We start from the raw sequence: 8,691 nt of genomic DNA on the forward strand, positions 1-8,691 counted from the left end.
AAATAGATTAGTTTAGGTATGTTGTCATCTTTATTATATCCAAGAGCACTTAATATTTTTCCAATTCATTAGATCTGACTTTATTTTTGTGGAAAATGTTTTGTAGTTTTGTTCATATAGTTCCTGACTTTCCCTTGGCAAATATATTCCCAAATATTTTATACAATCAGCAGTTATTTTAAATGGAATTTCTCTTTGTATCTCTAACTGTTGGATTTTGCTAGTGATATATAAGAATGTTGATGAGATGATCTATGTGGGTTTACTTTGTATCCTGTAAATTTGCTAAAGGGGTGGATTATTTCTAATAGCTTTTTAGTAGAACTTCTGGGGTTCTCTAAGTGTATCATCATATCATCAGCAAAGAGTGATAATTTGTTTCCTCATTACCTACTCTAATTCCTTTAAATTCTTTCTCAGCTCTTATTGCCAAAGCTAGCATTTCTAATACAATATTGAATAGTAATGGTGATAGTGGGCAACCTTGTGGTCACTCCTGATCTTATTGGGATGTTTATCCCCATTATATATGATGTTTACTGATGGTTTTAAACAGATTATGATGACTATTTTAAGGAAAAACCCATTTATTCCTATACTCTCAAGTATTTTTATAGGAACAGATGTTGGATTTTATCAAATGCTTTTTCTTTATCTATTGAGATGATCATATGGTTTTTGTTAGTTTGTTTATTGATATATGCTCATAGTTTTCCTAATATTGAACCAGCCCTACATTTCTGGTATAAATCCTACTTGGTCATGGTAGTACATTTTTTCTGAAAGCAATTTACTTCCTCCTCTGTTAATTTGGGCAGCCTATATTTTTGAATATAGTCATCCATTTCACTTATGTTATCAAATTTATTGGCATAAAATTGGGCAAAGTAACTCATTATTATTCTAATTTACTCTTCATTGGTGCATAAAATTGGGCAAAGTAATCTTTATTATTGTTCTAATTTACTCTTCATTGGTAGAAAGTTCTCCCTTTTCATTTTTAGGACTAACAATTTGATTTTCCTTGTTCCTTTTTCTAATCAGATTTACCAAAAGTTTATCTATTTTATTGGTTTTTTCATAAAACCAACTCTTAAGTTTTATTTATTAATTCAATAGGTTTTTTTTTTACTTTCAATATTATTAATTTCTCCTTTTAATTTTAGAATTTCAAGTTTAGTATTTGATTGGGTTTTTTTAATTTGATCTTTTTCTAGCTTCTTAAGTTGCAAGCCCAATTCACTGATGTTCTCTTTCTCTGTTTATTAAAGTAAGCCTCTAGAGATATAAAATTTCCCCTTATTACTGCTTTGGCTGCATCCCACAAATTTTGGCATGTTGTCTCATTGTTGTCATTCTCTTGGGTAAAATTATTAATTGTGTCTATGATTTGCTGTTTCACCCATTCATTCTTTAGGATGAGATTATTTAGTTTCTAATAATTTAGTTTTTGGTCTATTTACTCCTAGCTTTTTGTTGAATGTAATTTTTATTGCATCATGATCTGAGAAGAATCATTTACTATTTCTGCCTTTCCGCATTTAATTTTGAGGTTTTTATGTTCTAATATGTAGTTGATTTTTGTATAGGTTCCATAAACTGCTGAGAAGAAAATATACTCCTTTAAGTCTCCATTTAGTTTTCTCCAAAAATCTATCATACCTAATTTTTCTAATATTCTTTTTACCTCTTTAACTTTTTTTTTGTTTTGTGGTTTGATTTATCTAATTCTGAGAGTGCAAAGCTAAGATCTTCCACTATCATAGTTTTGCTGTCTATTTCTTCTTGCAACTCTCTTAAATTCTCCTTTAGAAATTTAGATGCTAAATCACTTGGTGCATATATGTTTAGTACTGATATTGTTTCATTGTCTATGCTACCCTTTAGCAAAATATAATTTCCTTTCTTACCTCTTTTAATTAGATCAATTTTTGCTTTTGTTGATCTGAGATAAGGATGGCTACCCTTGCTTTTTTTACTTCAGCATAATAGATTCTGCTGCAGCCTTTTACCTTTACTCTGTATGCATCTCTGTGCTTTAAATGTGTTTCCTGCAAATAACATATTGTAGGATTCTGGCTTTTGATCCAGTTTGCTCTCTGCCTCCACTTTATGGGAGAGTTCATCTCATTCACATTTACAATTAAAACTACTAATTCTGTATTTTCTGCCATCTTATTATCCCCAAATTATACTTTTCTTTTCCTTTCCCCCCTTATCCCTCTCCGCAGTATTATGGGCACTATTTGCCTCATGCAGTTCTCCCTATTTAGAATCCCTCCCATCCCCTTTGTATCTCACCAGTCTTTATAGAAATATGTTCAATTTTCTCATCTGGCATCCAAGGCTTTCTAAAACCTGATCCCAATAAAATTTATATGCAATCTCATAGTTATTATGAGCCATCAGACAGTTAACTAATCTTTATTATATGTCCTCTATGTGCCAGGCACTTTTCTAAGTGCTGAGAATAAAAAGAAAGGCAAAAATAGTCCCTATTCTAAAGGAGCTCACCATCTAATGAGGGAGGCAACATACAAATAACTATGTATGAATAAGATAAGTACAGGGAAAATCAAGGATAGTCTCACACACACACAAAAAAAAAAAAGGCACTGAGTTTAAGGGGGAATTGAGAAAGACTTCTTGTAGGAGCTGAGATTTTATTTGAGAAATGAAGGAAACCAGGGAAGCCAAGTCTCCCTAGTAAGACCCTTATAAAATAAGTTTCTGTACCACTCCCATGCTATTTCTCATAGTATTCTTTCAGTTGAGCTATCCTTCTCACTTTTTCAATGTCCATCCAAATTCTATATATTTTTCAGTGTCTATGTCAAATTCTAGCTGCAATATAATGCCTTATCCAACTACTCCTGTTGTGGCCATCTTAAGAGCTCAAAGCATATGAGTCTTTTGATCTCAGAGGCCAGATGAATGAGGTGGGATCCTCATAGAGTGTGAAAAGAGCTCCAGTTTCTTATGCTGTACAGTCTTTGTTGATATACATTTTTACAAGCATGATCAGCACGTGAACAGTAGGCAATCCCCAATCACTGTTCAGAGAAGCAATTTGTCGGCTTTGGATATGTATAGTATCTGCCAATGGGAGGAGAGCCAATCCAGCAATTCAGCAATTTGCTCACAAGTGAGAGGCCCTGTCAAGGCATCCCTACTCACCAGGCAGTCTATGACCCTCAGATCAACACCCATTCCCATGATCACAAATCATTGCTCCTTGCTCAACAAAGGCATTTCTGCAACATGGCAGAAAACTTGTTGTGCACCAAAGGTTGATATGCCCTCCGTACTTCCTCTCAGCAGAGTCCCATAGTCCTCAATGCTTTCATATTTTCCACTTCTAAAATCCTATAGCAATTTATTGTCTCTCTTAATCATTTGGCACTTAAACATTCATAGGAAAGAAAACAGACACCAAAAAGGAAATGGGCAGTAACAGTGAGAATGTGCAGAGGTCCAGCTTCTTCCTACTTGCTTGAAGTTTCTTATGGAAGTTTTTCCATATTCCCTGAGGGCAGAAACACAATAGAAGTCATAACCTCTTACAACCTAAATGGTTCCAAAAACATTTCCTGAAATGAAAATTCACTGCTATTGTATGCCCATTAAATTTATAAGGATTATTATGACTCTAAAACAATCTGTGTCAATTATTTTTAGGAATTTCTTTAAAATCTATTCATTGTGCTACTATTAATGCAAAATACTACAGTCTTCAGTTCCATCTGCTAAATATTTATGGCAATTAGGCAAATACAAAATAAAGGATCATCTTTTTTGTAATGAAGAAGAAGTCCAATGCTGATAACTTGAAATGAGGATAATACTTTCCTCCTTGTCATTGTCATTATTTGCCTTTAGCATTGAATTTTCCTCTTATCAAGTTTCCTAGCTAGTATTTTTGTAATTTCTCAAAAGTAAGTTTGAAAAGTATACTGGAAAGGTGATGTTTCACTATCCTTTACAACTTTTTTTTTTAACTTTCTATCTTAAAACTTCAGCAAAATGTTACATGTTTAAAGATCCTTAAATCTGCATCTGATTTCTCAAACAAGCATTTGACAGTTAGCAACCAAAGTTTGCAAGTGATAGGAATCCCACTCCAGTGCTATCTGTTATAGACTTTTTTGCTTATATTGCCATGGAAACAGAGGTTGGCTTATAAAATAAGGCAAAAAGGGAAGTTTTTTTGTTTTTGTTTTTTGTTTTTTGTTTTGAGGTCCAAAGTGGCACTATTACCCTACTTTGATTAATAGGGGTATAGGGAAGGAAAATGGAAGGAGGAGAAAATGAAGGAAGGGAAAATAGAAAATGTTCATATTTATCTCAGGAGTGAGATCCAAGTTCATTCTTTCAGTAAAGCATCTTGGGTTCTTAAAGTTTTGTTTTGTTTCATCTTTTTTTTTTAAATTTGTTTTTGCCAACAGCATAAGCTGTAGATTGTCCTCTGTTTTGAGTACGTGTCTCAGTGATTTGCTATTGACTTCAGCACATGTCTGAATACATGATCAATAGTGATATGTATCTCTGTTGCCTAAGGATGCACAGTATGAAGGCTCATCACCAGGAAGCTTGTCATCAAGTGGTGACAGCAACTTATAGAGACCATCTATTAAGATAGGAAAAAGTTTTGTGACATGTATCAGTAGAAAGAATTGTTAAAGCTACAAAGCCTAATGAATAAAGCGCTGGACATGGTGTTGGGAAGATGTAGGATGTAACCATGGACAACTCATCTAGCCACTTTGTATCTCGATTTCCTAATCTATAAATGGGGAGACTATACTAGATAGTCCCCATGGTTCCTTACAGTTCTAAATAAATAGTACTAAAGTGCTCCTTGTTTCTTTTTATACAATAAAATATATAGTCTAGAATAATAGTCTCAAAAGTCTCTAGCCCCATGGATAGGAAGGATCATAGCCTGACCTCAATAACTACTCAATTACTCCATTAAAGGAAGATGCATTGCATCCTATTTTCTCAGCAATAGCCAAACATAGGACTTGTCTACAACTCAACCAAATCTAATCTTTGCCCATCATTCCTAAACATCTCCTTCTTATTCCCCTTCCTGCTACCATGAAAGTTTTCAATCTCTTCCTCCTTTCTGTGTTTCTTAAGTAGTTATAACTTAACCATTACCAGGTACATACAGCAAGTATCATTGTGGGGGACCTCCCTTTCCAATTTACCCACCTTTTCCTCTCCCAATCTTCTCTGTCAACATAACATGAAACAATGGCCTGCCTTGAGTTTCTACTTTCTACAATTCATCATCCATAATCTTGCCAAAGTGATTTTCCTAAAGCAAGATCTAACCATGTTCCCTAAATCAATCATTTCTCTATTCTCTATTATCACTGGGATCAAATATCAAATCTTCTATTTGTAGTTTAAAGAGTTTCACGACCTTGCTCCCAACCTGCCCAGCCATGCTTAGAAAATTAAGAAATAATACCATCCATCAAGCAGAAATATGAAGAAAGAGGGCAATACTTCCTGATGAATTGAAATCAGAGACAATTATTTTTTAACTTGTTTTTTGGTTTACTTTCCATATAAGTTATACCAATATGATGCAATTTTAAATAAGTTAGTTTTTTAAAGTGATGACATTTGTGTGGGGCTCTGCAATTTTAAACCAAAAGAATTAAATGATTACAGTTATTGTATACTGATAAAAAAAAGTCAGCATTGACATGAAAAGGAACATGACTCCTGCTAAAATTTTGTTCTTTGATGATTATGAATATATATAATATATAATAATCATTAATTATTCCAGTTATTTATGTCTGCTTTAATCCCTAAAAGATAAACAGATTTTTTAGAAAGTAACAAGGTATATTCATGCCCATTGTTCTGACTCACAAGAGTTTTTTGTACTATTAATAAATAAAACAAAACACTTTAATTTATCTTCATTTAACCTTTTTGTTAATTTATTTTTGTATTTTAAAAATACATAATACAGCATATCCCAAAAATCTTAGTGCAGTTTTTAGTTTTAATAATATGCTACAAACTCACCAAAATTAATATCAATTATTTAAAATATTAAAATATTGGTGCTTCTTATTAAAAGTCAGTATAAATATTATACTGTGCCACCTATAATTCTAAATAGTTTAGGGACTTTGTAAAAAATAAATACATTTCATTAATTCCTACCTGGTGACTGGAAAGAATGCACCTATAATCCTAGCCTTTAGATCATCCAAAGAACTACACATTTTAAATATGATTCAATGAAAAATTTTCTTTTGAAGATAAATTAGGAGAGCACAATAGCTAAGAAAAAGGGCATCCTCTACTGATGCACAAGTCTGAGCAAGTATCATACAGAAACCATCAAAGACATAGAGGACATAAAGGAAAATTACACACTTCCCCATCTTATTTAAAATTGAAGTTAAACTTTTATTATTCATAAACCAAACTAAACTAAAATCTAAAGAGGTATAAAATACGTTCAAATATTCTTTTAAATGACATCTTTCTAAATTTATAGCATTTAGGCTTCTGAAATTATCAAAGCTTAAAATTGCACTAAGACTTTTAGTATGCACTGTATAGTGGCAAAGTAAAACATGGACATGGTTTAAATATGCATATGTTGGGAGTACATTTTCAATAATGAACTATATACATTAGAAGGAAGAAAGAGAATGGGAATCATTAGGAAAAAAAATATCTGGTTGTTTGTGTTAGCTTTTTCTGCACCCATAGTTTTTGTAGTAATAGTCCCCAGAGCAACTCAAATATTTCTGAATGTAAAGATTTAGTTAAGTTTTATTCACTATTCAGAGTAGTGCCCATGGTAGGAGAGAAATTTCCAGAAAAAACAAATGTTTATATTTTTCTTGAACTGATTGTACCAATGTGATGCTTTGATAGGGGATTATTTTGAGTCCGAGTATTTGCTTCAAATCTTGACTTTGCTACTTATTTAGGGATATACTTATGTAAAATTTAGAAAAGATGTCTTTCATGTAAGTAGTGTTAAATCAATGTTTACTGAATTAATAATTGATCTTCGGACAAGGTTTCTAATCTTCAATTTCTTTATCTGTAAAATGAAGAGAGTGGACTACAAAACGAGGGTCTTAAATGGGGTATGTGAGCTTTTTAAAAAGTAATTTTATTTTAATGTAAACTATTTCTTTTACACTCCTGTGTTTTATTGTGTAAATTTATTTTTTTTTTCTGAGAAGGACTCCTCAGGCTTCATCAGATAGCCAAAAATGTCCATGATATACTAAAAAGTTGGTAATCTCTGGTCTAGATAGTCTTTATCTTAAAATCTTATCTTGTGCTTTATGTTCACATACATTGGCTAGATTGTCAGATTAAGAAGACATATAGTGGACTGATTCTGTATATAAAATCAAAGTAGAGTTCAGTGCAAGAGGAGCAGAGATTAAGACATTGCTAAACAGATTTTTTTCTATAGTTCTACATGGACAGTGAGCACTAGCTTAAAATACATCCTCCACTTCTCTCTGTTCATGATTATAATAAAACTTCTCTATCCCATACTCCATATATTTTCTTGTAATGCTTTGTAGCAAAGCCCTTTGATACATATAAAATAATGTATGTTGTTTTCAGAGACAGAAGAGGGGGTAAATTTAGATGGAAGAGGATAAAAGACTTAAAATTAAAAAGGTGTACTAAAAAGTTAATGGGTCATAGATTTAGAGCTGGAAGATTGCCTATGGAGGTCATCTTGTTTAAATGCCCTCATTTTACAATGAGTGCATCAAGGTTCATGGAAGTTAAGTGTCTTGTCCAAGGCTGTATCAGAAATGGTATATAAATTGAATTCATGTCTTGAGTATTCACATGAAAATAAAGGCACAACACCCTGGATAATGTGATAGGGTGGTGGCAATGGAATCTCCTAGTCTGAGCTGGAGGTCCACACCTTTATTTTCACTTGTAAAAAAAATGTCCAAGCTCTCATTGGCTCAAGAATTCAAACATCTTATAGAATTTAAAGACTAAAATAGACCATGCTTTGAAAAACAGGTGTTGAATATAAATCAGTGTATAAAGTAGTCCTCCTTTTAGTATCCAATTAAAAATAGAAATAGAAATGGAAACTTTAAAACAGAATTTACCCCAATTTCTACTCCTAAATGAGACCCTTTAACACTGAACAGAATATGAACAGCAGCATCAGCAATAGTAGCAGCAAAAGGTTTGCTTCTTTTCCCCTGTCACATCTAAAAATAAGTGAACCTCATCATATATTTTGTGTTGATCTTGAATCTGGTTTTGGGAATTATAGGATTTTACATTTGGAATTGGAAGGAAAATTAAAGAATATTAAATCTAACAAACTCATTTTAAATATTAAGATACTTGGAACTGGAGGGACTAAATGAACTTGTCCAAAGTCATACAGTCAATAAGCATTTGAAGTAGGATTTGAATCCAGATCTTTCTGATTCGATTTGATGTCCAGCCCTCTATTAATTATACCTCCATCAGATGTTGATTTTTTCCTTATTAAGATTTTGCTCATCTCTCTCATAAATTGTGACTGCTGATTGTATTTTCTGTTGTATTTCTATTGTGGATTTACTCTCAAGATCAACAACTTGATCAGCATATTTGTCCTCCTCTTAACTTGCTATTACTTTTCCATTCACATACAGCTGAGGG

This window comes from Antechinus flavipes, chromosome 1 (assembly GCF_016432865.1).
Source record: "Antechinus flavipes isolate AdamAnt ecotype Samford, QLD, Australia chromosome 1, AdamAnt_v2, whole genome shotgun sequence".
In the NCBI taxonomy this organism is placed as follows: domain Eukaryota; kingdom Metazoa; phylum Chordata; class Mammalia; order Dasyuromorphia; family Dasyuridae; genus Antechinus; species Antechinus flavipes.